General features: G+C 35.6%; 1 protein-coding gene across 1 annotated transcript in view; it reads left to right on the top strand.

The window, feature by feature from the left end:
- The window catches only part of kek5 (kekkon 5), a 1258756-nt gene that overhangs the window by 793494 nt on the left and 451830 nt on the right, over positions 1-13432 (top strand). The gene's annotated exons all lie outside the window — the stretch shown is intronic.

Below are 13432 nucleotides of genomic sequence, written 5' to 3' on the forward strand. Positions count from 1 at the left end.
GCAGATCTTTTTGGCCCCTGAAATCCACTTCCATTCGTTGTGTAATAGACAGGGCAACAGCCAAGTTGTCAGTTTTGTACAAATATATTTTAAATTGAAAGTAGGTACTTCAAACTACATTATTTTTAACATAAAAAATTAATTGGCCACCGGCAACTTTGAACAATAATAGTAGTATGACTTTACAAGAACTGATATTCTTCAAAAGCATGTGATACTGAACTTGTAAAATGTACATCTGGCAACACAGACTACGTGGGTGGGTGCAGTGTTCTCGCTTTCCTCAGATAATTTCCCATTCCCATTTCCGCGGTTCCGATTACGTGTTAGTAGCAATAATCTCTTCCAACACGTGTGATGCTGTAGTGTGCTAGAAAAATGCTGCGAGGTGAATTTCCTTGTAATTATTCATTTGTGCAATTATTCAACAATGAATGGAAGTGAAAACATTATATATTTTGGAAAATTTAGGAAACTCAGTTTACAAGAACAGATTATTTCTATACAGAAGGAAAGGCCAACCCCAACACTACCTAGTCTTACATGTATGCATATTGGCTAATTTGTAGCATGTTTCATTCAAGAAGGTGTCATTTCGTCCTGTTACCTTCTTTCCTCCTCTTAAGGAATACGCAGGAGCCGCCACTGATTTCTGCCCTTAATTCTCTTTAATCCGACGCCACTACTGTAGTTCCACCCACAACGGCGTAGAAGGCCGTCTTGAAACCTCACCTCCACCAGCGTCTCGCCCGAACTTTGCTTTGACTGTACTTCCATGAAGTAAGTTATTCTATGGATTTAGAAGAATGCATTAAGAATATGGGGCCCATTCGTTAGTCTCGTATAATTGTCCTTTTGTCTTTTCAATTTATTTTACAAATTGAAAGTAAAAATAATTCCAGCGGGGATCTGAATTACAAATGCGGTGGGAGTTCTCCGCACCGAAGAGATTCGCGCGGTCACCGGGCCATATTAATTTAGAACCTACTTTCAAGCTGAAATATTTCAGTAAGAACAGGCAGCCATTTCAAAACGAGAACGCATTAGGGGTGTCCACTGAGCAGTTTTGATTCAGTAAACTGATAATTTCTCATCAGAAGGACTGCTCAACTCACCTTGATAGAATCTATGAGGATTGTTTTTGGATAATGCGACTGATTTCGCAAGTTTTCTTCGAATTCTTCGGTTTCCTCTGCCATATTAATTTTATAATTGAGGACCGTTTTTGCAAAACTTGCTAACTGAAAAAACTAAATTTTACAGGAGAGACAAAACACTGTAGTAAGCAAAATTTTGCTGTAACGCTCACATAGCAGAAAGCAAGTTTTAGGAAAACGATCACAGTTTGACACACTACAATGAAGAGAAATAATCAGATTTTACTAAGACGCCTTTAACATCATGTAGAGGCCTGCCTTATGTTAACGAAGTCATCCAAATCTCAATTTTGAAAATTTTGCAGTTAGCAAGTTTTGCAAAAACGGTCCTCAATTGCTCCATTAATGTTGCATCATGAAACTGAGCGCTGGCAATTGCACAGTACTATATTTTCTCGCAAAAGATTACACTATCTATCGGTTAATATTGTTCTGTAAGTTGAAAAAAATCATAAAGTTGTAAAAAAGAAGATGAGAAGTTAAGTAGACAGCAAAATTGATAGTGGAAACTAGTTTAAAATATGAATTTACACGTTTATAAGTAGACTTACTTACTTACAAATGGCTTTTAAGGAACCCGAAGGTTCATTGCCGCCCTCACATAAGCCCTCCATCGGTCCTTATCCTGTGCAAGATTAATCCAGTCTCTATCATCATATCCCACCTTCCTCAAATCCATTTTAATATTATCCTCCCATCTACGTCTCGACCTCCCCAAAGGTCTTTTTCCCTGCGGCCTCCCAACTAACACTCTATACGCATCTCTGGATTCGCCCATACGTGCTACATGCCCTGCCCATCTCAAATGTCTGGATTTAATGTTCCTAATTATGTCAGGTGAAGAATAAAATGCATGTAGTTCTACGTTGTGTAATTTTCTCTACTCTCCTGTAACGTCATCCCTTTTAGCCCCAAATATTTTTCTAAGAATCTTATTCTCAAATTCCTTAATCTCTGTTCCTCTCTCAAAGTGAGAGTCAAAGTTTCACAATCAGAAAGAACAACCGGTAATAAAACTGCTTTATAAATTCTAACTTTGAGATTTTTTGAAAGCAGAATGGATGATAAAAGCTTCTCAGCTGAATAATAACACGCATTTCCCATATTTATTCTACATTTAATTTCTTCTCTAGTGTCATTGTTATTTGTTACTGTTGCTCCAAGATATTTGAATTTTTCCACCTCTTCGAAAGATAAATCTCCAATTTTTATATTTCCATTTCGTACAATATTCTGGTCACGAGACATAATCATATCCTTCGTCTTTTAGGAGTTCACTTCCAAACCTATCTCTTTACTTGCTTCAAGTAAAATTTCCGTGTTTTCTCTAATCGTTTGTGAATTTTTTCCTAACACATTCACGTCATCCGCATAGACAAGAAGCTGATGAAACCCGTTTAATTCCAAACTCTCTGTGTTATCCTGAACTTTCCTAATGGTATATTATAGAGAGAAGTTAAAAATTAAAGGTGATAGTGCATCTTCTTGCTTTAGCCCGCAGTGAATTGGAAAAGCATCAGATAGAAGCTGGCCTATACGGACTCTGCTGTAAGTTTCATTGAGACACATTTTAATTAATCGAACTAGTTTCTTGGGAATACCAAATTCACAATAAGAATGTTATATAAAACTTCTCTCTTAACCGAGTCAAGACACAAATACAAAATAAACGCATAAATTTAATACATTTTTACGTATAAAAAACTAATCATTAGTTCACTCAGGACTTTTCTGTAAGTTTGGGAAAGGAAAAATCCAGTCATCGCCAAGGATTAAATCCGGTATCTTTTAGTCCGGAGCCAGTGGCTGTATCCACTGAGCAACCTTATACAAATTATGTAGTATCAATTATAGGAGAACTTGGAAACAAGGGTAACTAAATAGGGCTCTGTCGGCAAGGAAGGTATTCAATGTTTTAATGGAACGTGGTGTAGGATATTATTCGTTGAGTAGAAAGTATAGAACAATTGCATTGTCAAATGAAGGATATTGTAAATTGTGGTAATGGTATTCGTTATTAGTTTTCCTCCTCCGGAAGGGTGAGTTTCATAAAATTTCAATGCTTCAATAAACAAAAACTAGTACATCCAATTCATATTATATTTACACAGACACAAATAGAGAAAAGAAGAACAAAAACAGCTTTTGTAAATTATTATGGGAGGAAACCTACCGAGCAATATATATTTCCATTGTAATGACATTTTGTATCTTCATAAATATTTTGTAAATTTATACTCAGTTCACCCAATCATTTTGTAAGCTACAAGTAACAAATTTTATACTTTCTCGCAAAAGATTACACTTTCTGTCGGTAATATCGTTTTGTACGATGAAAAATATCATAAAGTTTTTAAAAAAGAAGATGAAAAGTTAAGTAGACAGCGAAATTGATAGTGGATGCTCGTTTAAAATATGAATTTACTAAGAAATCATTTTTATGGAACACGCAGTGTTTAATTATTAAGAAATATATCTATTTATATTTTCCGTTCAGTGTTTTATCCTTTATTTTTTTTAATTTCATAAAAAAACCATTCGTTGTACGAAATTGTTTCAGTGTTTTATGTCTAAGGGAAAACCCGTTGGGATCAGATGTATTCAGTTTAAGTTCTACCTCTCAGTTTTCCCTTTGAGGGGATTCGATCCGGCATAGGAACTGGAATCCGGTGTGGTTTGGTGAATAAAGAGTCAGCACATAGAGCTGGAAATCCGGGTTTGAGTCCCGGTGCCGGAGAGAATTTTTCTCTGTTTTGTCAATCCTTCATATATGATAACGCAGAATTCCTGCACGGAAATATCATATGAGTCGTTCAGAGCAGAAGTGGTCTAAGTCAAAATTGGTAATGAGGTTTAAAGTAAAAATTCTGTAAAATACAGTGCAAAGCAGCAATTAATATATTCTTCGTGCTATCCACTGACTACTAATAGTTTAAATTAATTGAATATGAATTGCTACTTTGCGCTGTATTTTACAGAATGTTTACTTTAACCCACATTACCCATTTTTGACTTACAGTACTTCTGCTCTCAGCGGCTCATATTTACTTCGGTACATAATAATTAGACTTAGTGGAATTGCCACGAGAATCGAAATTTACTGCGTACGCAGTATAGACTGTATGAGAAGGGGCCGTGCAACGGATGGAGTATGCCTCTGATGTAGTACTGAGCAGTATACTGCGGTTACAATAAAACCTGTATCTTGCATTCAAGAAATATATTGAATGATCATTGAAGTAAGAAATGTCTAAACATGTAAATACACAATTATTTTGTAGTGAAATATATTAACTCTTAAAATTTAATGTAATATACTCACATCATCCTTGAATATGTGCATTGCAGTAAAGAGTTACGTACATTTTGAGCGAGTGCAAAGTGAACCTCCTCCAATGATCACTTAAATAGTTTTTATATTGGGAAAATGTACATTCGACATCACACGATGTAATAGGTGCATATTTGAAGTACGGAAAGTCACTACGTTTTAGTACACCAACTTCAGACGTCTTGTCGTGACCTGATAATACATCATTTATAATACGAAGTTGTGAATAGGCAGAATTTTTAGCAATAATGTTTCTCAACTTACATTTCACTTTTTCTGAAATTAGTGAATTTTTATTTTGGATAACGGTTTGTGATACTTTATCCACTATATTAAGGGCTTCTGAGAGTTGTAGTTTAGACGATTCTAACAGGGTGATGCTTTTGGACACGATTTTAAAAATAGAATCAATGAACAGAATATCTTCCAATAGCTGTTCAGAAAGCAATGATTTTAAAGCTGCAACAGCGGAACTGTCTGTCCTATCCAATGCATCAATTACCTCCATTATTTTGCCGTAGTTTTCTGCATAATAATTAACAGCATCCAACCATGTTACCCAACGGGTCAAGACTGGCTGCGAGGATAAGGGTATTCCAGGGGCAATTGTTTGGAACAGCAACACTCTCATTTTAGCATGTTTGATTGAATTCTTGTCTGCACTGAACAAATGTTAAGCTTTGACTATTCCAACCACAGTAATGCAAAAACAAGTGCTTACATAGGTATACATTAGCTGTAGATGCTCTATCTAGCTATTTGGACCGGTCAGAACTCTTAACATGAACTGCTTATACTACGAGACCGGGCGGTCGCCCACCTCCTCTATACTATCGTACATCGACAACCTGATTGCATGCTGCGTGTGGCAATTCAACGAAGTCTAATCATAATAAAATTTGTAATTGTTGCCTAAATCATTTGTCAACTACAGTTCTACAGCAGATCAAAATTGTTAAATTTTATTAGTAGTAAGTTCTGTTGATAAGGATTACAATTCAATCTTAAGCTGAAATTCTATTTTGAAATTAGGAATTTTTTAATTGGGAAAAGTAGGAGGTATTTCAGGGATTTTTAGTGTAAGCAGGTTGATAGCACTGCTAGAAAGACTGTAGAGTTTAAAATATACCTTTCAATAACAGTTGACTGTTATGAATTATGTAGATTTAGAGTTTAGGGAGAAGAAATGCAAGAAGATAACAGCATATAAGAAATTACGTCTTGCATCAAGCAATGAGACCAAGGAATCTTGGAACAAAAGGTATTTCAAGTGAAAGGAATTAGAAAGGAACGCTAAGTTGTACAATTCAAAAATAAAGAAGTAGATACGGACACAATTTCAAGCACTTGACTGCGAGGTCGTCGGCTTATTGCAGAAAGCCCAGCGAGTTTCAAAGCTTTCATGAACGCCACTGCTGCGCTGGGGTGGGTAGGGATTGGAATTCATCCTCGCATAATGCAGTGCAGAGCTTGGCTGATATTTTATTCATCGAGCCACCCTCGCACCTCGGCTCGGAGTGTGTGATTAGTTTTCTATTGTTTCTTCCTTCCCGACCCGACCCGCGCCTTCATCGTGTTGCTAAGGACCCGCTCACGGGAACTCCGACTTAAGAGCACTCATAAATACAATGGCGTAACAACTTGTCAACAACTACGCTACCTAGCGTTAGTATTCTGAACTATGTTCACATTTTTCGTTTGAAAAACATAGATTGGTAGCAACAGTTTGTTTAAGATGTGTAGGCCTATTTATTAACTTGTTGATTGTTGGTTGATTTATTTACTAATTGACTTGTTGATAGTAATAATATAATAATAATAATAATAATAATAATAATAATAATAATATCTATTTATTTAATTGATTATTTGTTAACATGGTGAATGCACTTGTTTGTTAATTGGATGAATAATTGATTCAATCTCTTTTTGCTTTATTTATTTATTTATTTATCTATTTATTTATTTATTTATTTATTTATTTATTTATTTATTTTGTTGGTTGATGCAATATGTTTATGTCTGATTGCTGTGTTAGTTTGCGGTTGATTGATTTCTAATTTATTGGTTGCTTGCATATGAGTACAATTTATTGGTTGGTTATTAGTTTTATCGGTTGATTTGTTAATTTGTTTGTTTGTTTGATTTTATCACTTTGATTGTTATTAGCTTGTTATTGAAACGGGCAGTTTAAGTATTACTAGGTTGATTTAAAGGGTCTTAGACATGAACATAACATTTGTGCGAGATCGTGCGTATTTGCTTGGTTTCCGCACAAAACCAATCCGCGGAAAGTCTAAAATTCCACATTCAGTATTCCCAACCTAACACACATAACAATTTCCCTCTTCTTACCGCTTAAGTGACATATTGATTTTATTGCTTTAGGCTTTTTACATATTATTTTTAGAGACGTTCAATATAGTAATAATTATAAGTTGGAAACTTACCACTGCAATTTCACCTAAATTGCACTCTTAATTATTGTATTTAAATATTTGCAAAAATTAAATAAACTCTACAACTCCACTAAAGTTACTGCATTCGTGATGCAAGTAACATTAAGGAAGCCGTCAAAAAATCAACAAGATTCCAGACTCATCATAGACTGGGGGGGGGAGACAGGCGTATATCACGGCCTGCTGGAGTATAATAAACACAGAAAACATTTTAAAGCAACAATGTTGAAGATAGATATTTTTGTTTTGCAAATTTGCCGTCATTGAACAGAAACCAAGATGGAGATTTCATTGCAACTAATTAGAAATTCCTCTTTCAGGTATGTAATAAACGATCTTCGCATAAAATAATGTACGATACACGAGCGGTATGTTTTCTTTCAATTCTCGGAAATTAAAAAAGCTCAACTACGTTTCGCTTTTTCAAACTTTTCCTCGAACATGAAAATTCAACATACCGCTCTTGTAACGCATATTACAATTCTTTAGTATATATACTGTAAAATAACAAATACAAGCCATTCTTCCAAAAATAAGCCAATTATTTTAGGTGACAGTTGTCATCTTTTTGCCAGTAGTTCAATTTTGCGGCGATTCCATTCTTTGGACGCAGGAGAAAAATATATCAAGACTTCACGTATTGAACACGTTATAAGAACGTCACAAGAAAGGAAAATAAAATTTGGTATGAAATTGTGAAAAATACCACACGAAAGGCCACAAATGGTGAAAATGATAATAAAAGAAAGATCTGAAAATAGAAGACTCAGATGACTGACGAAAATTAAATAATAATTGAACATAATTTTGTAACTAGTGGCAGCAAAAATAGGACTATGAAATGTTATATTATAAACCATTTCTGCTATTTATTTATTTATTTATTTATTTATTTATTTATTTATTTATTTATTTATTTATTTATTTATTTATTTATTTATTTATTTATTTATTTATTTATTTATTTATTTATTTTGTTGGTTGGTGCAATAGTTTTATGTCTGGTTGATTGCTGTGTTAGTTTGTTGGTTGGTTGATTTCTAATTTATTGGTTGCTTGCATATGAGTATAATTTCTTGGTTGGTTATTAATTTTATTGGTTGATTTGCTAATTTGTTTGTCTGTTTGATTTTATCAGTTTGATTAATATTAGTCTGTTATTGAACGGGTAGTTTAAGTATTACTAGGTTGATTTAAAGGGTCTTAGACATGAACAAAACATTTCTTTAGTACATATATTGTAAAAATAACAACTAAAGCCATTCTTCCAAAAATAAGCCAGTTACTTTAGGTGACAGTTGTCATCTTTTTGACAGTAGTTCAATTTTCCGGCGACTCCACTCTTTGGACTCAGAAGAAAAATATTTCAAGACTTAACGTTATAAAAGCGTTACAAAAAAATGAAAATTAAGTTTGGTATGAAATTGTGGAAAAAAAACACAAATGGTGAAAATGATAATGAAGAAAAGATCTGAAAATAGAAGACAGATGACTGACGAAAATTAAATAATAATTGAACATAATTTTGTAACTAGTGTCAGCAAGAATAGGGCTATGAAATTTTATATTCTAAACCATTTCTGCTAGAGGTATGGAAACTAGGATTTTCACGATTCATAATAATTAATGTAGAACTAACTATGTGTCCTAAGTGTCCAAAGAGTCAGTATGCGTAGCCACGTTCGGTGTGACGTTCGCCTCAGCATTGCAGATGTAAGCTATGGAAAGCGCATCACATGGCGTCCTTCAATTCATCAATGGTGTCGTACCGTTCCTGTGTAACAATGTCCTTGATGAAACCCCACAGCGCATTGTCACAGGTTGTGAAGTCAGGGCTGCGAGGTGGCCAGTCGAGAGGAGCTGGTAAGATGGGTGATCCACGGCCAATCCGGCAATCTGTGACAATGCGCTATTGGACGTCATGCGACGCGCTTTCCAACAGATTACACCAGCAATGCTGAGGAGAATGTCACACCGAACCTGGTGACGCATTATTTTGTGAGGAGAATGATGGAGGACATACTGCCCCTTTGGATACTTAGCACACACAGTTAATGCAAAGTGGATGTATGTCTGCATTATGATCAGAATTATATAAATAGCGTGTAAATCTGACAAGGGAAGGGTTTCGGCTCGAACAGGAATTTTTGGTTAAAAATTTGTACAGACGCTTACATCACAATGGTGATGAAGACCGTAAAAATATTCATTTGTGTAACTCTCCGTTTGATTGGTATTGGTCAATACACTTCTTTAAAAATGTAGCCTACATGAGGATTCTCTATCAAATGCATGAAACAGCATGGAGCAGAGCAATAAGCACTACACGCAGAAGCAACACCTAAACAATCTTCTGAACCACACTCCAGTGCTGAAAAATTAAATGCTACCTGAATTACATTTTTTAAGTCCGAGACTTGTTCAGGATTCACGTAACCAGCTGACTGCCAGGAATACTGAAGCATAGGGCGGTATACTGGAGCAGACAACTGGTTATGAATAACAGAGTGCATTTTCATTATAAACAGTCGATTTCCCAAGTTAAGTTCTGGATTCTCAGCAAGAGTCCTTGTGTAATCTGTTATCCTCCGAGCATATATTTTGTATTGTTTAAGGAAATAGATATCCAGAGGCTGGAAATATTAGTTTTTTTAGGTGGAATGATCATACATTCCATGTCTTAGCCTTGGAATGATTAATTTATTAAGGTTGTGTCCTTGTGCGTATTCAGTGACTCACATAACAGTATATACTGTACTTTTGATTAGCTGCAATATTTTCGGACAGAACGTTGGAGAAAAATGTTTTTAAGTGGGCTTTAGACATTTTACCAGTCGCACTAGCTTCTAGGCTAGGCTAGGCTTACGGGTAAGGTGTCCCACCCCTTAACTTGTGCAGTGCTCTCCCCACCCCTCAACTTGTACAGTGCTCTAACAGACAAACCACACATTACACAAACGAATGCTTTTGGAAGCTTTACAGAGATGTTAAGATGGACCTGTATACAAATTTTGGATACGAAATTCCTGTTCGAGCCGAAACCCTTCCCTTGTGAGATATTTATAGGGAGTAACGGGACTTTGTGCTCACCCTGTAGCTTCAGTGAATAGAAAGAGACAATCCGACACCACGTCGGTATTCGAACTCATCTCTTCGCCGCTCGTCATCCAGTGTGCGCGCGTTGATGACGTCTCAGTTTGAGAAAATATCGTCTCTCTCTTCTATATTTCAAGGGGCGGAGCGGAAAATGAGATTTCATCGTCATGAGGAGAATGCTATGCGACACGTTACAAGCCGGTGAAAAATTTCCTACGAAAATGAGAGCAGAAAGTCAATCTGTCAGGCTGGGGCGCATGCGCCGGACGGAACAGTAATGAAAGTAGTTTGGAGGTGGGGAGAGAGAAGAAAAATTTACAACAGGGCGGTGGGAAAAAATGACCGGCAAATAATTAATAAAGGCAACTCAACATTAGGAAAAACAGTCTGTTTCAAGTCCATGCAACACCGATATAAGTGAATCGTACTTAAAATGTTATCGCTAATTAGATATTCTTAAAGTGAGAAAAATTGTAGGCAGTTCCATGTTTAATGGCCATATTAAACTACATGGGAAGCAAGAGATGCTGAGATGATATACGATTTTGGAGCAATGCTGTATTAAATGCCAGCTAAAACCGTAACACGCAGATAGAAACTGTATTGGTGAATTGAGTCCCTTTGAAAAATATGCGGTAAATTAAGTCTTCTTGAAAAGTATGCGGTGAACTTTTCAACCTGTGGAAAATATGCAGTAAAATGAGTCTACTGTAAAATGCAGTTGCAAAGAAAAATATGCTGTAAAGTCTTCATACTGGCAAATAGCTTACACATGTGGATTTTTTCGTACTAAAAAGTGTGAGGTAACTGAATATGACTGAAAGAATTAGGCCTACGTTAAACTGTCTCTGTAAAGTGAACTCTTCTGGAAAGTATTAGGTTTTCTTTCTTCCTTTCAAACATTCTTGCTTTCATTCTTTCTTTATCTCTATTCTTCCATTCCTTCTATTCCATTATTTCTTTTGTTCTCCATTATGGGTAGACATAACGGCTCGGTTAGAAAAGCCAACGTACTATGGTAGGAACGGTCATGATTTTAAAATCAAATGTAGGAAACAGAAAACGTATGTAGGTAAATTCTCACTTTTAAATAGAACTATAAATGATTGGAATGACCTACTTGCAGCGGTCTTTGAGGGCTATCCTTCCTTAAGGAGATTCCAGAAGAACTTAAAAAGTTGTGTATAAAGTGCAAATTAAAATTAAGGTGACATTTAACATTTAATTTTTTAAGGTGACATGTATTTTATTTAGCTTGACGAGTTACTCCCTTGGTTTGAATTGTAAATTATTTAAAAATAGCTTGTAAGAGGGCCTTAGACTAGAAATGTTTAGCTTAAATGTAGTTCTGTTTATAAGTATGCATAAGGGTGTAATTATTTGTCTTATTTGAACTGTTGTATCAGTGAAGCGAGGTGAGTCAGTGAAGTTATGGTTTTACAGTGCAGTGAATAGTTCCGATCAGTGATAATTTATAGCGTCAATGAAATGTGTTCTATAGTGTCAGTGAAATGTGTTCTAAAGTGTCAGTGAAATGCGTCATAGTGCCACTACAGTGAGTGAGATGAGAGTAAAGTGAAAGACTATTGAAACTTATGTAGGGCCTATACATATGTAGGTAGTAATGTAAAATTAGGTTATTTTATATTTTATTATTAATTGTAATTATTGTGTTAAACTGTATTGTGTATTATTATTGTATTGTGTATTGGATAATTGTATTGTGCATTGTAATTTTATTGTGTATTGTTTATATTGTGTAGGGGAGAGTCGGGTAGTATCGGACATCGGGTAATATCGGACAGTGAGTTTCTTTCATCTACCACACGATGATAGTACCTGATTGACATGGTTACGTTTCTGTGATGTCGCTTAGAGAAACGTAACCATGTCATTCAGTTACTACCATATGGTGGTAGATGAAAGAAACGCACTGTCCGATATTACCCGATGTCCGATACTACCCGACTCTCCCCTATACCACTCCCACCGGGTGCTTGCCCACTTGCAGTGTAAATAAATACATACATACATTATTCCTTTTTTTCTGTCTTTCAGTTATTCATTCTTTTTATCTTTCTCTGTCTTCCATTCTTTCTTTTCTGTTCTTACATTCATTCTTTCTTTTTCTTAATCCTTTTTCGCCGATCTTTCTTTCTCTTTGTCTTTTTCCTATATTTCTTCCTTACTTTTTTTCTTTATTCCTTATTTCCTTAGTCTTGGCTTATTTCTTTCCTTCCTTACCGTTGAATCTTTCATGTATTATACTTATGCGTTTCTTGTCTTTCTCTTGTCTTCCTTTTTTACCTTGCCAACTTTTTCGGTTACATCACCTATATTTCTTTCCTGGATACTGTCTTTGAATTGAATTTACGGGAGGGAGGCACTATGGCCCAGCACTGCGACCTGTACGGTCTATTGCGCTAACCCTGAAGTTATACTCCGTGTCAGACCAGCAAGTTACTGTAGGCTTTATGGGAATAACAAACCCTCACACCACAGCCACAGCCAAACAATCAGTAATAGAATTGTCCAGGGGTGTGGGGGAAGGGAAGTACGGCAGAGCGTACTGGCTCCTTGTGTATACTATCCATTATAAAAATATGTTTTCTTTTACATTACGCACACAATTTAACTAATTGAATTAAAGAATAAAATTAGTGTAACACCACAAATCAGGAAGAGGAGTGACTTCTAAATTGGCAATGTGTTTGTCCTGTAAAATGAATGCATACGCAAGACGCCTTATTGCAGTCTGAGTCATTCATATTTCTGCATTCTCGTCTTTTGAATGCCTGGGCTTTTTTCACGGGTGTTGAATGTTTCCCCTTCAATTTAAACTCCTTTCTTATTGTTAGCACTAGTTTGTAAGAAAATGTTTGTGATTAACGCCGCATGTTTAGGAGCTTCAGTTACATTGAATAAAAAGGCAGTACGAAAGTACAAATTACACGTTTAAAACCACAGTTCTTTCATCGGAACTCAATATTCTTTTCCGGGTTCGAAATTTTTTTTAAAGCATTATGGCGACTTCTCCATTGTTTCAGTTCGAGAAGAAAGAACAAACTAATTGAAGGTACTACACTGACTTATTCTTACACAGCTATTTGAAGATGAACTAAACTAAACTAAACTTAAAACTATTTGTATACAAAAAAAACACGCAATATTTACACAAACTACAACAGCGGATAGGTTGGCAATCGACACTTTCAAACAGGATAGTAATACGTTTGCACGAGAACCAGCGACAAGAAGTAACTGTCAGTCAAGACGCGGTGGTGGTTTTAAGCTTACAATTCTATACCTGCTGAGTTGCAAAATACAAAGGTCCTTTAAATATTTCTTCCAAGAGCTATTGTTAAATGAGCGAAATAGTTTCCTATTCC

The sequence above is a fragment of the Periplaneta americana genome, chromosome 11 (genome assembly GCF_040183065.1).
Source record: "Periplaneta americana isolate PAMFEO1 chromosome 11, P.americana_PAMFEO1_priV1, whole genome shotgun sequence".
NCBI lineage: Eukaryota > Metazoa > Arthropoda > Insecta > Blattodea > Blattidae > Periplaneta > Periplaneta americana.